The sequence below is a fragment of the Chiloscyllium plagiosum genome, unplaced genomic scaffold, assembly GCF_037043375.1.
Source record: "Chiloscyllium plagiosum isolate Xiang-an unplaced genomic scaffold, Cpla_swu_hap1 HiC_scaffold_46, whole genome shotgun sequence".
Lineage (NCBI taxonomy): Eukaryota > Metazoa > Chordata > Chondrichthyes > Orectolobiformes > Hemiscylliidae > Chiloscyllium > Chiloscyllium plagiosum.
Window position 1 is genome coordinate 17,136,680 of NW_028270184.1, and position 19,978 is coordinate 17,156,657.

The window sequence follows — 19,978 nt, forward strand, 5'->3', positions numbered from 1 at the left end:
AAGACGTGATCTGAATGTGAGGTGTGGTCTTAGTTTTCGGTGAAATTCATCAACTTTCAAAGTGAACGAGGTCAAACAGTGAAACTGATTACCTTGCTGAATATTCTTCTTGTCGATTCACTATTGCCACTCATTTATTCATCAAAACCACAGAATTGCAGAGGGGACTCATCCGATCGCGGGGAATGGCGTGTGGGCTTGTGGCGCAATGGATAACGCGTCTGACTACGGATCAGAAGATTGTAGGTTCGACTCCTACCTAGCTCGAGTGCGCTTCAAAACCTTAGAGCTGCCTCTTTCGCGCAATTTTATAAATTAACCTCAATGAAAACATTTCTATAGGTGTCTGTTACTATTTGCTCTGATTACGGATTTTATCATCTCTCCTGCCACTGGTGTTAGACGAGATGGTCTTCATTTGCTCGAACACAGCGTGCAGGATAGCATTCATCATCAGACAACAGGATTCATAAAACCAGGTCAGACGGACAAATGAAAATGCACGTTTTCATTTTGGAGGCGTAGCGAATAGCAGAAGCGCAATTTTCTCAAAGTAAATGAAAGAAAATAATCAAGGAAGGCGGTAAAATAACAGATCAACCAACAACACAGAATAAAATGATTTAAGATGAGGAACAACTCAATTTTGATGCTGAAGGGTAAATGTTCTTTTCACTGAAAAGACATATTTCAATCTTTACCCAGTTCCCACCGACATCAAACCACGATGCAGTTGGACTGGAGTGGACAAAGTCAAAAATCACACAGCACTAGGTTATAGTCCAACAGGTTTATCTGAAAGTGCAAGCGTCCAGAGCCCCGCTCCTTCCTCAGGCAGCTAATGTGAGAGAGTACATCGGACACAGAATTTACAAGTAAAAGATCAAAGAGTCATACAACTTCTGCGAACATATTGAACAAACCTAGACAGCTAAATTGTTTTAAATTCGGGTCTGGGAAATGATACGATTTTACATTGGATTACATTGGACTCTGGAGAATAATGTAATAATAATTAGCAGTATTTCCTGATGAAGGGCTTCTGCCCGATAATTTGATTCTCCTGCTCCTTGAATGCTGCCTGATCAGCTTTCCTTTTCCAGTACAACAGTTTCAACTCTGAATTCCAGCATAAGCAGTCTTCAGTTTCTCCCAGAACAATGCTCATTGTTTTATATTGGTCTGTGGAGGATAATAATCTGTAATGTTTATCAATTACAGATTTCCACATCCCTTTCAATTGGCAGTTGATTCTATCACATATCACCGACTTTTGTCTTTCAGTGAACCCAAGTCGGTGCCACATGTGATTATTGTCTGTAGCAATTGCATTGCTCGCCTGGTCATTAATTCATATGGTGTCAGTTCGGTTGCCTGATTCGTGGGTGCTCTTAATTTCATTAGTAAAATGTAACCCTCGGTCAGAGTCGACCTGGAGGGGTATCCGACCTCGGGATTACTCCTTCAACAATATTCAAGCTACAGTTGTCGTGGTGCAGTTTTGGGCGGGAATGCTTCTACCCACCAGATCTGGGCAGGTGTCCCATCCTAACTTTTATGAGTCTCCCTGGGTTATGTTGTGCACAAACCATGCATCTGTGGCAGTACTTGGCCACATCTCATCCCCCCCACCCCCTCGATCTTCCAACACCACTCTCTCCCTCGGCTTGCTATTATGGACTCTCTACCTGTATGGGAGAGCCCGTGGTGCAGTTCAAGCAATGTGTTTTGTGTACGTGCTGGTGCCAACACCTTGTTTATTAATCTCCAGACACCATCCTCCCCTTTGAATGCTGCCTGCACTCTCCATTGCTCTCTCTCTCTCTTCCTGCAGGGTGTCCTCCTGTCACTGCTGAATTTGGATAGCATCTTTCACTAATTCAACAGTGGCTATTGCAGCTGCATCAATAGCTTCTTGTTCTGGGCTTTCTGAGCTGCTCGGTCTGCTGCCTGGTTTCCTTTGAATTTTAGCAAACTTGGAATCTCTTTTGCTGGTTCCTTTTGATACGCTTTTATTTTTATTTCTGCAGCCTCTTTTGGCTGTTCACTGGCACACAATAGTGCCTGAATTCTTCATTAATGTCGGATAGTGGTGGCGAACCCTCTTCTATCCCATGCCACCATGTAGACATGGACTACACCAAAGGCATATTGACTTTCTGTATATATATTCATGAATATTTTGCTTGTTCTCGTGTTTTGGTGAGTGCTACCAGTTCTGCTATCTGTGCGGACTGATTTTGATCAATCCCTCTGGACATAACTGTTTCTAACTTCTAATTTACTACAGCCCATTTTGTTTGGGGTGACGCTGCTATGTATTTTCGTGACCAGTCCACGAAGAGGATCTCCTTGGCAGTATCTCAGGGAGGTAACAATTACTTATCCCCACCCTCTTCCCCGTCTTCATCCCCATCTATATCCCCACAGTTGTGCAGTTCCCCAATGTGTACAATTCCCTTAGTTGGATTTTCACCTGTATCCCTGACTGTTACACGGACTAACTTGGGGATGAAAAAAAAACTGTCTCTCACATTGTTCTTCCCATATTGGAGACGGCCCTCAGTTTCCTTGTGTGAATCAATTCAGCCAATTTTGCAAACTTCCGGAGAAAGCTCCAACGATAGTTGAATAGTCCCAACACCTTTCTGACTCCCCTGACAGTGGAAGGTCATGGCATCGATCGGTTTGCCTTCTTGCGGTCATTGGGCATTTCTTTGTGTCCCTGGGATAAAAGATGTCTCAGGTATAAGACTTGTGTTTTGCCAATTTGTGCCTTTGTGTGGGTTACTTTTAACCCAGCAGTTGCCAATTCTTGTTATACTGGACATAAAGTTTCCTGCTTTCCTGACTCGGATTCTGAGGCAGTTAGGTTATCGTCTACATATTGGCGGGCAGTGCTATCTCTTGTAAATCTATTCTCTTCAGAATGTCGCTCACCACCCTGTGAAAAATAGTTTTGCTGTTGTGGCACCCTTGTGCCAGGCAAGTCCACATGTAATGCCTGTCTCTTACTGTAAAGGCAAATTTGTTCTGGGACTCAGGGTGTAACGGAATAGAACAGAAATCGTTGCCTTTGTCTGAAACAGTAAACGTCTTGTGCTCGGAGGCCAAGCCATTTAAAATGGTGGAGGGGGCTGCTACAATGGGATGCAATTTGGGGGTGACCTAATTTATTCCTGTGCAATCAGTGGTGAGCCTATGGCTCCCATCAGGCTTTATTACAGGCCAAGTCGGGGAATTCATTTTACTTGTGGTTGCTTTCAGGATTCCCTGTTTCAAGAACCTTTTCTCGATCTCCACAACTGCTTTTTCTACTACAGTTTTATTGGGTGTTGCCGGTGGGGATTATGCTCCGGTCCGGGAACCCTTATCGGGTCTGTGTTAACTCGACCTGTATCTAACTTTTTTTTCTGCCCATGCTCCGGGGATGGAGGCACAGATGGCTCCGAATCCCCCCTTTTTGAGGTTCCAGTCCCTACTGGTGACTGTAGCCATTTTAATAGTTTCAAGGTGACTTGTAGGTTTCCCAATCCCTGTCTTTCAACCGTCTTGTCTGGGCCAAATCAATTTCCCTTCTGCACAATAAATTACAACATTATATTCTCTCATGAGATCATTGCCCATTATGATGCCCTCATTATTTAGGCATACATAGAATTTCGTGTGGATATATATATTGTTTATTGCTATGAGGGTAGTTTCGCTTAGGTAAGCTGGTGTTTTATCCCCTCCATACCAGAATTAAGTGAATCATTTTATTTGTGTGGATTAAGGGTAAGTTTATGTTGGAGACAGCTGCTCCTGTGTCTACTAGCATTTCACATTTCCTTCGTTATTCTCCTCTCTCCCTTCCCATCATGAATGGGAGCAGCTGGTTGTCAACTCTGCTGACCTTGGATTACCTGCAGTTCCACAATGCAATAGGTAATGTTTGGGGGTGCCCCATGCGTTTCTGACACACTGCTTCCATGTGCCCTATTCTGTTTCATTGGCTGCAGTATTTTACATTGTTCCCTGCTCTATGTATTGTATTCTGTACCCCAGCTCTTTAACTTGTTCCTATTTCTTTCTCCACTTACTCCCTTGTTCAATCAAGCCTGCTAATTTGTATACTAACATTACCCCTATCTTTTTAGTTTTATTACGTTTATGTTTATCGACCTGCTCTCTCTGCTGTGCCAGTATCTGGGATGGATCCCAACCACTTTTCTTCATTTGCTCTGTCTGCTTTGTATTTCTGAATAAGGGAACCTGCTGTATTCCCCTTAAAACTTTGATCTGCTATTTCGCACATTGTGTATCCCGGATACCACCGAAAGTAACGTGTTCCCAACCAGTGGGGACTTCTCTAACCCCTGGCCAATAATACGGTCCTTACGGCTTTAGCAGCATCCTGGCAAGACGTGCACTCTACCGGTTGGACTTCTCTACCCTCATGGTGATCACTATTAGTCGGTTCCTACTGGTCAGCTGGGAATGCTGGCTCAACAGGGTGTGCTTTCTACTGGGCCTCTTCTACACTCCCAGCCACCTCTACTGACACAACGCCTCTCGATAGGTCCAGAAACCTACCGTTAGCCCGGTGTGCTCTCCACCGGTGCGACTCTATACCTTCCTGGCCACCGTCAGCATCCGTCATTCTACTACAGACTGGCAGGGTATCACGGTTACTCACTGTGTTCATGCTCCCTACTTGGTAACGTGTGCTGCACTCGGTTTCGACTCTTGGTCAGAGTGATCACCACTTTGGAAATTACAAGTCCAGACAGCGCACAACTTGTAACTTAAACTCTAACTGGACTCTGCGTTGTTCGCCTCTACAGAGTCCAATGTTACCTGAATTTGCCACTTGTGCTTCACAACTCCTTTGTGCCCTTTGCACCTCAACTCCCACGTCAAATCCCAACCTTCACGTGGGGGCCTACCCCTCTTAACAACAGGTTTTGGGTAGGGCTTCTGAGACCGGCACTACCTTCTCCTCTGGCTGTTTCAGCACAAACAGCAAGTTCTTACAACAGTTAACACTTATTATCCACAGACATGCACTTTAAAAAATTAAATCAGTACTATAACAAGTTAGACATTACAATTGGTATACCTTTAAACTGTGTGTTTGGCCGGTTTGACTCTTCCCTTTGGCATTGGTTCTTACCCCATCTCCCCGATTGTGGCCTTCGATAAGGAGATCAGTGATATCCATACTGCTCGCAGCGCCAATTGTTGTGGGGTAAATGACCAGCCTCGGAGACAGATTCGGGTTTCAATGGCAGAGTTTATTGTATATGGACAGAAAGACACCAACAGCACAGTGGTCAGCTGCGATTCTTCTCTCAATCCAGAGCACACGTCAAGACACTTTTATACATTTTCTAATACAATAGGTCAGTGCTGAGGTCATTGTCTTTGTAACGTGGTTTGGTTATTGTCAACATTGCAGAATCATTGATAGTTTTGGTACAGTCTTTGTCAGTTCTAGCGCAGCCTTTGTTAGTTTCCGCGCGGTCGTTGTCAGTTTCAGCGCTGATATTATCAGTTTCAATGTTGGCGCAGGAGTCCATTACTGTAGTAGTGGGCGCTAATCGCTCTTCCTGAAAGGGACGATTACTGCAGCCCTTGTTGTCATCATTTTGTATTGAGTCCATATCAATCTGTTAGCACTTCCATGAAAAATGTTGGTTGGACCCAGACACTTTCGTGGGCAGGATGTGCTTCTCATGTGTATTCTCTCCCCCACCCGTCTTCAACTAATCATCTAAGTTGTGAGTGCATTGTACTGGCATTCTGGTGGCCCCAGGCAGTGCCAGTATATGTTCTGCTATCTCTCCCCATGTTGTGGTCCGGCGGCCATCTTGTGTGTTAAGTGACCAACTTATATCTCAGCGGCCATCTCGTGCATCTGTGTGCCTAGTGTTACCTTGCCCCGTGCCAACTCTCACTTCAAGACCTTCTCGGGGAATGATTTATTTGGTTTATCACTGTTCATGAAATTAGCAGGGATTTTAAAATATCCGCACTGAAGTTGATACTGTCATTACAAAATCACCTGCTTAATTTCCCATCGTTTCCATGTCATACTCATCCTGTTCTTTTCATCTCTCAGCACCACAACCACCAACAGCTCTTGCCACCCTGGGTAACCGTTTTCATCACTCACCACCACTGCCCCCATCACCTCCTGCCAACCCGGGTAACCCTTTTGATACCTCACCAACACCATGTCCTCCTGCCAACCTGGGTACCTCTTTTCTTCCCTCACCATCACCACCTCCTCCTCTTGCCAAACCGGGTAATTATTTTCAACCCCCATCACCACCACCTCCTCGACCTGCTACCCTGGGTAATACTTTTCATCACTCACCATCACCACCATTTCCTCCTGCCAATCGAGATAACTCTTTTCATCGCTCACCACCACTGCCACCCCCTCCTGCCAATCTGGATAACTCTTTTCATCCCTCACCACCATCACCTCCTCCTCATGCCAACCCAGTTAATTCTTTTTGTTGCTCACCACCACCACCGCCTCCTCCTCCTGTCAACCTGGGTAATTATTTTCATCCCTCACCATCACCATCATTTCCTCCTGCCAATGATGATTCTTTTCATATTTTCATCTCTCACCACCACCCTCCTGCCAAACTGGGTAACCTGTTTCATCTCTCACCACCAACACCATGTCCTGCTGCTAACCTGGGTAATTATTTTCATCCCTCATAACCACCACCTCCTTCTCCTGCCAACCTGGGTAATTCGCTTCATCCCTTACCATTACCACCTCCTCATCCTGCCAACCTGGGTAACTCCTTTGGTCCCCTTTTACCTGCCACTGTTTGGTTTCTTCAACAAAACTGTGTTACATAACCTGTTCTAAATGTAAATTAAACTTCTGGCTACTTGATGACATTGAGAAATATCATTTTCTAGTCAGTGTTCATCCATTAAGATTCATTAATAAAATAATCTGGATTGTTAATAACTGCCATGGGAAGCATGTGAAAATGTTAAATTTCTGTCAAGCATAACACTTCAGTAATTAGTTGTTGATTAATGTTTCTAATGCTGTTGACTTTCATTACCTGGCACCAATTCTGTCTTACTAATGTTCTGCAACTTGGTTCTGTCGAGATGTTTGCCTGCAAACTAATTGTAAAAACAGGAGCAACAAGAGACAGCAGAACGCTACTGAAGATCAGCAGGTGTTGGGGCAGAGAACAAACAAGTACCGATGGCAAAGATCTGGTTGGATAAATTGCTTGGTTAGCATATTGCTGCATTTACTGAGATGCACAAATTTCATGCAATATAGCCTTCATGTGTAACATGCTGTGAAAAGCAACTTTATAATCTGTGGCGAAAATCAAGATAAAAACCAATTGGTGTTGTATGTGTGAGTTAAAGTGGATGGTTTACAGGGTCGGGGCTTCATTCCATCATCCGCTTGGGCAACATCTCCTCCTCCACCTTGCCTAAATCACTCAAAGCTCTGTTGCTTGTGTCCATTATGTACAACTTCACTTTTGTGCTGATCATGTAGATCCTGTAACCTCGTCCCTCAACCAAGAATTGCAGTTTAAAATTCAGCTCTAGTTATCTATCATCATAGTAAGATTGTAAAATAAATCCCAGCTGTCATAATTGTTGAAGTGCTCAATAATGTACACATACAATACGCTGCTGCAATTGAATTCTCCCAACACATTTTGTAATTGACGTTGGTTTTGCTTGTTGTCTGTATAGGATCTTTCAAGTTCATTAGCTGCTGCTTTTGGTAGCCCACAAACCCCCTAACACAATAAACAGCAGTTAATTAACTTGAAAGACCCTATACAGACAACAAGCAAAACTAATGTCATTTACAAAATACTGTGCGAGGACTGTAACAAACACTACATTGGACAAATAGGCAGAAAACTAGCCACCAGGATACATGAACATCAACTAGCCACAAAAAGACATGACCCTCTCTCACTAGTATCCTTACAGAGCGATGACGAAGGACAGCACTTCAAATGGGGCAAAACATCCATCCTGGGACATGACAATAGAGATGCACACGACAATCCCTAAAGCATGGCAATCCAATTGGGACTCTATCAACGAACGCATTGACTTGGATCGTCACCCTCAGAGAAAAAGAGCAGAAAATGATGTCACCACAGGAAATGATGTCACCAAACCAAGGAAGCCTAAAAACATAAATAGAAAGCACACCATGCTACCGATACTTCATCTGGAGGCCCACTTGTGATGTTACCTAGTATGGTGATGAAATGTCTGAAAATGAACCTTCCAGCTCAGCGAGCAAACGTAAATCCAAAATTCAATTATGTGAGACAAAGACTTGATATCATGTATTCTTTTGTGTGGATGAGGCTTCAGTTAATCATGTGCCCTGTGGGAACACAAATGTAATCAGAGCAGGGCGTAAGCGTGGAAATGAGAACATTGTGGGAAGGGATTCCATTGGCCACCTGTCCTTGAAAATCATTGGCACAGTAACACTGGGGAGAGACCATTCACCTGCCTGAGTGAGGGAAGGAGTTCACTCAGTCATCCACCCTCCTCAAACACCAAGTGATTGCATATTGGGGGGAGAACATTAACCTGCATGAGTTGGGGAAGGGGCTCATTCAGTCATCCACCCTCCTCATACACCCAGTGAGTGCATCCTGATGAGAGATGATTCACCTGCCCATCTCTTGTTACACCACCATGCTCACAATGGGGCAAAGCCGTTAATATGCACCATGTGTGGGACGAAATTTGTCCATTTGTGTAACCTGCCGACACACCAGTGAGTTCACCAGTAAACACAATGATTGGATTTTGCTGTTCATCACATCCAGGTGTGGATATTGTCTCAGATGGAGCATGCGCAAAGGAAGTTGAGTCTGAGTTACATTGAAATGACTCACTCAGGGAGTGATCAGCTTTCACAGAATTATGACACAAGCTGTGTCTGCCTGAGGTACATTTAAAACACGCTTTCAGGGATTGGTGCGGTCTCATTCAACTATGACTGTGTTGGAGCATAGCAGGAGGCCACTCAGCCCCTCAAACCTTCTTTTCCATTCTAGTTCATGGTTGTTCATCTCTCTTAGTACCACATTCCCATGCTATCCTCATGTACCTTGATGTCAGTAGTAACTGGAAATTTGGCAATCTCTCTCTTTTGGACTTACTGAATGACTGAGCTTCCACAGGCCTCTGGGGAAGATACTTTCAAAAGTTCATCACCCTCTGAGTGTCCACCCCATCGCAATCCTAAATGGGTTGACTTCTATTCGGAGACTCTGTCCCTGCTTGTGGACTCCACAGTCAGGAACATCCTTTCTGTATCTATTCCCACTTGTCTCTTTCAGAAATATGCAAATTCTTATGAGATCACCTTACATTTTTTTAAACTCCAGAGATTAAAGACCCAATCTCATGTAATATGACAGTCCCACCAAACCAGGAATCAGTCTGATGAAGCTTCACTGCCCTGCAAATACATTCTTCCTAAGATAAGGATACCAGGACTGCACACAAACGCTCCATCAATGTCGGCACAATTCAAGCCATGATGTGGAGGAGTGTTGAACTGGGGTGGACAAAATTCCAACCATCCGCTGGCTGAAAAAGCTTTTCGGCACATCTACTCAAACCTTTCTGCCTCTTACCATAAATCTATTCCTATCCCACCCCCGCCCCAAATTGCTCCCACAATCAGGCGGAAACGTTTCTTTCAGTCTGCCCTATCCACATCTCTCATTAGTTTGTACATCTCAATCATGTCTTCTCTCAATCATGTCTTCCCTCAATCTCCTCTGCTCTAAGAAAAACAACCCCAGTCTGTCTAATCTCTTCGTAACTGAATCTCTTCGTACAGACAATATGCTGTTAAATCTATTCTGCACCGCTCCCAGTGCGATCACATCCCCACTATAATGTGAATTGCAGAACTGAACACATTAATCTAAGCAGAGCCGAATGAACAAGTGAAACAAATGAAGCAGAAAGCTACAGAAACTGGTCTTTTCCAATAAAATCTGTTTGCTCAATATTACCCTGTGTCTTGATGCTCCAATAATCTCTGGTTCATGCCAGTAAAAGCTGCTACATGAGGTTTGATCTCACTACCGCGGAATCTAAATAGATCGAAATGTTGGAAGGTCTCGATAGTGGGATTGGGGCACGTCACCCAGCGGCAGTGACCGCAGCAGCACAGACTGAACAGTGTCAATGTGAAAGTGAGTGTTAGATTGTGCAGTAGCTCAGGGAAATGGCAGGAGGGACGGAAAGGAGGGTTAGCGATTGTGGGAGGGAGAGAAATTTCCGAGAATGGGTGGATTTAAATCTTGACATATGAAACGTGGAGATGTGAGAGTGTGAGGGGTGACCTTTTGAGGTTTACAAAATTATGAGGGGCATGGATAGGGTAAATAGACAAAGTCTTTTCCCTGGGGTCGTGGAGTCCAGAACTAGAGGGCATAGGGTTAGTTGGAGACCAGAACTAGAGGGCATAGGGTTAGTCAGAGAGGGGAAAATTATAAAAGAGACCTATGGGGCAACATTTTCACACAGAGGGCGGTACGTTTATGGAATGAACTGCCAGAGGATGTGGTGGAGGCTGGTACAGTTGCAAAATTTAAGTGGCATTTGGATGGGCATATGTATCGGAATGGTTTGGAGAGATATGGTCCGGGTGCTGGCAGGTGGGACTAGATTGGGTTGGGATATCTGGTCAGCATGGCTGGGTTCGACTAAGGGGTCTGTTTCCATGCTGTACATCTCTTTGACTCTATGACTTTATATTTGCACCCCTTTCAATTGAGCAGTAAATTCTATCACATATGGGGAAATGTTGTCTTTTAATCGACCCACATCGTTACAAACTGCGATTATTTTCTCTGGTAATTGCCTTGCTCTCTTGGTTATTAATTCATATTGGTTAAGCCTGGCTGCCTGATTGGTGGTTACTCTTAATTCATTAGCATGTCTGGCAGCACTTCAGCTCATGTTCTGCCTGAGGTTTGCATTGCGGTAAACTATTTTTTGAGCGTTCTTTTCATTCTCTCTACCATCCCTGATATCTGGGAGGTGATAGGAAATGCGATTTTTTTTGTTTAATGCCGAGTAATTGACAGACAGTCTTAATTTCGTTCCCTGTGAAATGTGTCCCTTCTTCAGTGTCGATCTGGAGGGCTCCCCCACCTCGGTATTACCTCCTCTACCAATATTCTGGCTACAGTGGATGTGGTGCAGCTTTTGGGAAGGAATGCTTCTACCCACCAGGTTAATTGTTCTATGATGACCAGGCAGTACGTTTTCCCATGGGAGGGTGGTAGTGGTCCTGTAAAATATATCTGAAGGTTTTCCCAGGGTCCCTACCAGGGCAGTATCCCATCCCCACTTTTATGGGTCTCCCTGATGATGTTGTGCACAAATCATGCATCTGTGGCAGTAATTGGCCACATCTCTTCCCACTCCTTTCCACCACCACTCTCTCACTCTGCTTGCTATTACAGCTTCTCTACCTGTAAGGGAGAGCCCGTGGTGCAGTTCAAGCAATGTGTTCTGTATACGTGCTGGTGTTACCACCTTGTCCGCTCATCTCCAGACATCATCCTCCCCTTTGACTGCTGCCTGCAGTTTCCATTGCTTTCTCCCTCTCTGCGGAGTGTGCTGCTGTCACAGCGGAAGTTGAATATCGTCTTTCCTAATTCAATAGTGGCTACTGCAGCCTTATCAATGGCTACTTTTTCTGGGGCTCTCTGAGCTGCTCAGTCTGCTGCCTGGTCTCCTTTGAACTTTTGCAAACTTGGATTCTCTTTTGCTGGCTCCTTTTGATGGGCGTTTAGTTTTATTACTGCAGCCTCTTTTGTCTGTTCACTGCCACACAATATTGCCTGATTTCTTAATTGGTGTCTGATAGGGATTCCCCCTGCAGTGGCGAATCATCTTCTATCCCTCTTCTATCCCATGCCACCATGTAGTCATGGACTACACCAAAGGCATATTGACATTCTGTGTATATATTTATGATTATTCCTTTCGCTTGTTGAGGTGCTTTGGCGTGTGCTACCAGTTCTGCTACCCGTGCGGACAGATATCCATCAATCCCTCTGGACATAAGTGTTTCTAACTTATCATTTACCACAGACTATTCTGTTTGGAACGACCGTGCTATGTATTTTCCTGACCCGTCCACAAAGTGGGACTCCTCGGCTGTGTCTCGGGTGGTAACCTTTACTTTTCCCCATTTTCATCCCCATCGATATCCCCACAGTTGTGCGTTACCCCGTGTGTAGAATTCCCTCAGTTGGGTTTTATCCTGTATCCCCAACTATTACACGGACTGCCTTGGGGAAAAAAAACTACCTCCTATAATGCTCTTCCCATATTGGAGACGTCCCTTGGTTTCCTTGTGTTTAGTATCTCTACTATGATGTATTTAGTGTGAATCAGTTCAACCAATTTTACAAACTTGGGGAAAAAACTCTAAGTGTAGTGAAAGAGTGCCAAGGCCTTTCTGGCTCCCCTGAAAATGGAAGGTCATGGTATCTGTTGGTTTGCCTTCTTGCGGTCATTGGGCATTTCTTTGAGTCATGGGATATAATATGTTCCAGGTATAAGACTTGAGTTTTGCCAATTTTTGCATTCGTGGGGCTAACTTTTAAACTTGCAGTTGCCAATTCCTGTATTGCTAGTCATAAAGCTTCCTGGTGTCCTAAGTCGGATTCTGAGGCAATTGGGATATTGCCTACATATTGGCGGGCAGTGCTACCCTCTGGTAAATCTATTCTCTTCAGAATGTCGCTCTTCACGTTGTTAAAAAATAGTGGGGCTGCCGTTGAACCCTTGTGGTAGGCAACTTCACGTATGCTGCCTGACCCTTACACTATAGAAGGAAATTTGCTCTGGGACTCAGTATAAAGGGATAGACCAGAAACCATTGGCTTTGTCTAAAACAGTAAAAATCTTGTGCTTGGTGCCAAGCCATTTAAACTGGTGGAGGGGTCTGCTGCAATGGGTGCAATTTGGGGGTGACCTAATTTACTTCTATGTAATGTTATGCTCCATCGGGGAACCCTTATCGGTCTGAGTTAACTAGACCTGTATCTGACTTTGTTTCTGCCCATGCTCTGGGAATGGAAGCACAGATGACTCCGAATCCTCCCTTTTCGGAGTTCTCATCCCTACTGGTGACTATAGCCACTTTAATAGTTTCAAGGTGACATGTAAGTTTCCCAATCCCTGTCTTTCAACCGTCCTGTCTGGGCCAAATCAATTTCCCTTCTGCACAATAAATTAGAACATTATATTCTCTCATGAGATCATTGCCCATTATGGTGCCCTCATTATTTAGGCATACATAGAATTTCATGGAGATATACATATTGTTTATTTTTATGAGGGTTGTTTCGCTTGGGTAAGTTAGTGTTTTATCCCCTTCATACCACAGTGAAGTAAATCATTTTATTTATGTGGGGTAAGGGAAAGTTTGTGATGGATACAGCCGCTCTGGTGCCTATTAGAATATCACATTTCCTCCCTCATATTATTGTGGGACATAAATTCTCCCCCTCCCTTAAAATCACAAATGGGAGCAGCTAGTTGTCAGCTCTGCTGACCTTGGGTTACCCTCAGTTCCTCGGTGTATTGGGTAGTTTTTTTGGGGGTGCCCCATGCTTTTCCCACATACTGCTTCTATGTGTCTTATTCTGTTTCAGTGGCTGCAGTATTGTACATTGTTCCCTGCTCTAACTCTTGTGTTCTTTACTCCAGCTCTTTAACTTCTTCCTATTTCTTTCTCTACCTACTCGTGGAGGCACTCACTTGTTGAATTAGGCCTGCTAATTGTTAGACTAATATTAACCCAACCTTTTTAGTTTTGTTACATTTATGTTGATCTACCCATTCTCTCTGTTGTGGATCCCAACCACTTTTCTTCACTTGATCTGTCAACCCTTGTCTGTCTGCTTTGTATTTCTCAGTAAGGGAACCTGCTGTATTCCTCTTAAAACTTGGATCTGCCATTTCACAGATTGTGTCTCCCACGGATACAACCGACAGTAAGTGGTTCCTAACCGGGGCGGTGGCGGTGGGGGGCATCTCTAATCCCCGGACAATAATACTGTCCCAGCACCGTGTGTAAGGGTCTAGCAGCCTCCTAGCAAGGTGTCCTCTCTACCGGTTGAGCTTCTCTACCCTTCTGGCCACCACTACTAGTCGGTACCTACTGGTCAGCTGGGAATTCTGGCTCAACAGGGTGTGCTCTCTACTGGGATTCCTCTACCCTCCCGGCCACCTCTACTGACCCAACACCTCCCGATAAGCCCCAAAATCTACTTCTAGCCCGGTGTGCTCTCTACTGGTGGGACTCTTTAACCTCCTCGCCACTGTCACTATTCAAGCTCTGTCATTCTACCACAGACTGGCAGGGTATTATGGTTACTCACAGTGTCCATGCTCCCCACTTTGTTAACGTGTGCTCCACTGAGCTTTGGCTCTTGGTCACAGTGATCAGCTCCTCTTCCTCACTACATTGGAAATTACAAGTACAGACAGCACCCAACTTGTAACTTAAACTCTAACTGGACTCTGCGTTGTTCGCCTCTACAGAGTCCAATGTTACCTGAATTTGCCACTTGTGCTTCACAACTCCTTCGGCGGGCTGTATACGGTACTTATATGTATTCTCTCCCTCACCCGCCTTAAACTGATCAACTCGTGCATTGTGCCGGCATTCTGCTGGCCCCGGGGAATTTGCTCTGCTGTCTGTCCCCAAATTGTGTTTTGCTGGCCATCTTATGTGTCAAGTGGCCAACTTACGGCACAGCGACCATCTTGTGTGTCCGTGTGCCTCGTGTTACCCTGCCCCGTGTCATCTCCCACTTCAAGACCTTCTCAGGAAATGATTTACTTGGTTTATCAATGTTCATGAAATTAGCAGGGATTTGTAAAATATCTGCAGTGACGTTAGAATCGTAATTACAAAAGCACTGGCTGCAATTCCCATCGTTTCCATGTCATACCAATTCTGGTCTTTTCATCTCTCAGCACCACTATCATCACCATCTCTTGCCACCCTGGGTAACCGTTTCCATAGCTCACCTCAAGCACCATTACCTCCTGCCAACCCGGGTATGCTTTTCATCGCTCACCACCACCTTTACCTGCCAACCTGCTTTCATTTACTGAGATGCACAAATTTCCTGCAATACAAGCCTTCGATTCTAACATGCTGTGAAAAGCAACTTTATAATTTGTGGTGAAAATCAAGATAAAAACCAATTGGTGTTGTATGTGTGAGTTAAAGTGGAAGGTTTACAAGATTGGTGTTTCATTCCATCATCTGCTTGGGCAGCTTCTTATCCTCGACCTTGCCTAAATCACTCAAAGCTCTGTTGCTTGTGTCCACTATGTACAACTTCACTTTTGTGATGATCATGTCGAAGTTTCATAGAACATAGAACATAGAAGAATACAGCGCAGTCCAGGCCCTTCGGCCCTCGATGTTGCGCCGATCCAAGCCCACCTAACCTACACTAGCCCACTATCCTCCATATGCCTATCCAATGCCCGCTTAAATGCCCATAATGAGGGAGAGTCCACCACTGCTACTGGCAGGGCATTCCACGAACTCACGACTCGCTGAGTAAAGAACCTACCCCTAACATCTGTCCTATACCTACCCCCCCTTAATTTAAAGCTATGCCCCCTTGTAATAGCTGACTCCATACGTGGCAAAAGATTCTCACTGTCGACCCTATCTAAACCCCTAATCATCTTGTACACCTCTATCAAGTCACCCCTAAACCTTCTTTTCTCCAATGAAAACAACCCCAAGTGCCTCAGCCTTTCCTCATACGATCTTTCAAAGGGAAGAGTTTCCTGTAAGCTCTTCCCTCAACCAAGAATTGCAGTTTAAACTTCAGCTCTAGTTATCTATCAGCATAGTAAGATTGTAAAAAAATCCCAGCTGTCATAATTGTTGAAGTGGTCAATGATGTACAAATCCAATATGCTGCTGCAATTGAAATCCTCCAACGCATCTTGTAAATGACATTGGTTTTGATTGTTGTTTGGATAGGATCGTTCAAGTTCATTAGCTGCTGTTTTTGGTAGCCCACAAACCCGCCAACATACTAAAATAACAGCTAATGAACTTGAAAGGCACTATGCAGACAAAAGAAAAACATTTCATTTACAAAATACGTTGCAAGAACTGTAACAAACACTACATTGGACAAACAGGCAGAAAACTAGCCACCAGGATACATGAACATCAACTAGCCACAAAAAGACATGACCGTCTCTTACTAGTATCCTTATATACAGATGAGGAAGGACAACACTTCGAATGGGACAACATATCCATCCGAGGGCAAGCCAACAGAGATGGATACGACAATTCCGAGAAGCATGGCATTCCATATGGAACTCTTTCAACAAACACATTGACTTGGATCGCATTTGCCACTTACTGCGAAAAAGAACAGAAAATCATGTCACTGTAGGAAATGATGTCACTAAACCAAGAAGACCTGAACACATAAATCGAAAGCAGGCCATGCCACCAGTGCTTCATCTGGAGACTCACTTGCGTTGTTACCTCGTATGGTGTTGTATGTCTGAAAATGAATCTTCCATCTCAGAGAGCAGACGTACATCCAGAATACAATTATGTGAGACAAAGGCTAGATGTTATGTATTGTTTTGTGTGGATGAGGCTTCAGTTGCTCTGTGAGGACACAAATGCAATCAGAGCAGGGAGAAAGCGTCGAAATTAGGGTATTGTGAGAAGGGATTCCATTACTCACTTGCCCTTGAAAATCATTGGCACAGTAACACTGGGGAGAGACCATTTATCTGCTTGAGTGATCGAAGTGGTTCACTCCTTCATCCACCCTCCTCAAACACCCAGTGACTGCACACTGGGGAGAGACCATTTACCTGCCTCTCGTCGATGAAGGGGCTCACTCAGTCATCCAACCTGCTCAAACACCCAGTGATTACAAATTGGGCAGAGACCATTCCTCAAACACCGAATGATTACACACTGGGGAGTGACTATTCACCTGCGCGAGTTGGGGAAAGGGCTCACATAGTCATCCACGCTGTTCAAACACCCAGTGAGCATTCCTGGTGAGAGACGAATCAACTACCCAAAGTGGGAGAAGGGATTTACTCAGTCATCCCATCTCTTGATGCACCACCATGCTCACAATGGTTCAAAAGCGTTAATATGTACCATGTGTGGGATGAAATCTGTACATTTGTGTAACCTGCCCACACACCAGTGAATTCACCAGTAAACACAATGATTGGATTTTCCTATTCATCACATCCAGGCCTGTATATTGTCTCAGATGGAGCAGGGGCAAAGGAAGCTGTGTCTGAGTTATACAGGCTCAGGAACTGGTGAGGTCTCAGCCAAATATGACTGTGTTGGATCATCTCAGTCCCTCAAACTAACTCTTCCATTCTAATTCATGGCTGATCACCTCTCCCAGTACCACATTCCCATGCTATCGTCATGTACCTTGCTGTCATTAGTAACTTGAAATCTAGCAATTTCTCTCTTGGACTTACTGAATGACTGAGCTTCCACAGCCCTCTGGGAAAGAGAATTTCAAAAGTTCATCACCCTTTGAGTGTCCTCCCCATCTCAATCCTAAATGGCTTGCCTTTTAGTCGGAGACTCTGCCCCTGGTTGTGGACTCCACGGGCAGGGAACATCCTTTCTGTATCCACTCACACTTGACTCTTTCAGAAATATGTAAATTTTCTGCGAGATCACCTTACTTTTGTTTTAAACTCCAAAGATTAAAGACACAATCCCACCTAATATAACAGTTCCAAAAAGCCAGGAATCAGTCTGATGAAACTTCAGTGCACTGCAAGTACATCCTTCCCAAGATAAGGGGACCAGGATTGCAAACAGCCCTCCAACAATGTCTGCACAATTGAAGCCATGACGTTGAGGAGTGAGTGTTGGACTGGGGTGGACAAAATTTCAACCACCCTCTGATTGGAAAAGTTTTTTCAGCGCATCCACACAAACCTTTCAGCCTCTTACCATACATCTACGCCTATCACACCCCCGCGCCTCAGTTGGTCCCTCCATCTAGGGGGAATCTTTCTTTCAGTCTACCCTATCCTTATCTCTCATTATTTTGTACATCTCAATCATGACTTATCTCAATGTCCTCTGCTCTAAGAAAAATATCTCCAGTCTGTCTAATCTCTCTCCATAACTGAACCTCTTCAGTCCAGACAATATTCTTTGAAATCTATTCTGCACCGCGCCCAGTGCTATCACATCCCCGCTATAATGTGAATTACAGTACTGCACACAGTACTCGAAATAGAGCCGAATGAACAAGTGAAACAAATGACGCAGAAAGGTACGAAAACGGGTCTTTTCCAATAATAGATTGGAACTAAATAGATTGAAGGGTTTGGAGGTCCCGATGGCGGGATTGGGGCACGTCACCCAGCGGCAGTGACCGCAGCAGCACAGACTGAACAGTGCCAAAGTGAAAGCGAGTGTTGATTATGCAGTGCCTCAGGGAAATGGGAGGAGGGACGGAAAGGAGGGTTAGTGATTGTGGGAGGGAGAGAAATCTCCGAGAATGGGTGGGTTTGAATCCTGATATATGAGGTGCGGAGATGTGAGAGAGCTAGGGTTTGAATGAATAAAATCATCACCTCGGAGAATAATTTCGTGTTGAAAATGGTTGATTTCATTCCGCGTTTCTCTATCAGGTGCTACGTGGAGTAAAATGAGGAGAATCCTTGATGGAGTGATGGTTTGGCTTCTGCTGCGCGCACCAAACAGTGTACTAACCACTAAACCATCATGGCACCACACTGCAACGCAACTTTAAAAAGGCCATCAAGTACAGTGTTAAAACCAGACAACACCAGGTGCTTTACTTGAAAGCGAAAGCTTGTAATTTCATATAAAGCTGTTGGACTCTAACCTGGTGTTGTGTGATTTTTAACTGTTCACCCCAGTCGAAAACCTGCTCATCCACATCATGTTAGAGAGTCTGTGAAGAGAGTCAAGTTTGCGTGGATTCTTTGCCATTTCTGTATTCCTGATTATAAATTGTCTTCATTTTTGTGTACTTACCAAAGCGTTTCCAATTTTATTTTCTCAATTCATCAATTTTATTGTCCTCCTTTTGTGATGGTCCTGTGCCTTTAAGACACATTTGTTCTGTATTGCTTCACTTCCAGAGCTTCAGGAGCAGTGGGGGAACACTTTGAGCTCTCTGATTGTTCACGATTTTCTCAAGATTCTTTCACAACAAGTTTATTCATTTTTCATTGTATTCTTGCAGATCTAAAGTAGCCGGGAACCTCGGTGACACATTCATGATGCCCTCTTCCACAGCATTAAGTTACCCCTCATTGCGTCTTGCACTGCAAAATGAGCCGAAGTGTTCCAGAGCCACCATAAATATCAACGATTTTGAGAAAAATGCAAAGTTTTCCAATTCTTTTCTCTTTTACACTCAGAATAACAGGAAGAGTGGAGCAAATTTCTGAACTTAACAAGAATGTCTATTTATTAGAAATTAATAGACTTTAGTTCCAGATAAACAATTATGAAACACTAGGATAGAACTACTCATTGAAACTTAAAACCCCAATATAAGTTCCCCATCTAGGCAGCAATACGAAAACAAAATCATGCATGGTGTGAGAAACTAGAAAGGTAGCCCAATAGTCCCTGTCCACAGGGTTGGCTGAGATGTTTCTTTTGCTGATCAGAATACAGCTTCTCGATCTTCCTTCCTTCGGTACTTGATTGCAGGAAGCACAGAGTGACTGGTTCACACTTAGAACGTTCCGTGGCTTGTAAAATTAAAAGGCTCAGTCGACAGCAACTGGAAGTGGGAAATAAACGACTCTCTTCAAGCTGTATTTCTTTCTTCTTGCTGAGCAAAAGCAGCTCATTCTCTAGAGATCCAATAGT

The 19,978-nt window shown here is 44.2% G+C and overlaps 1 non-coding gene across 1 annotated transcript; it reads left to right on the forward strand.

Moving 5' to 3' along the window:
* The first annotated feature begins 194 nt into the window (after positions 1-194).
* On the forward strand, positions 195-267 carry trnar-acg (transfer RNA arginine (anticodon ACG)). Its single transcript has one exon. It is a non-coding gene; the product is annotated as a tRNA-Arg (tRNA).
* Positions 268-19,978: the final 19,711 nt, after the last annotated feature.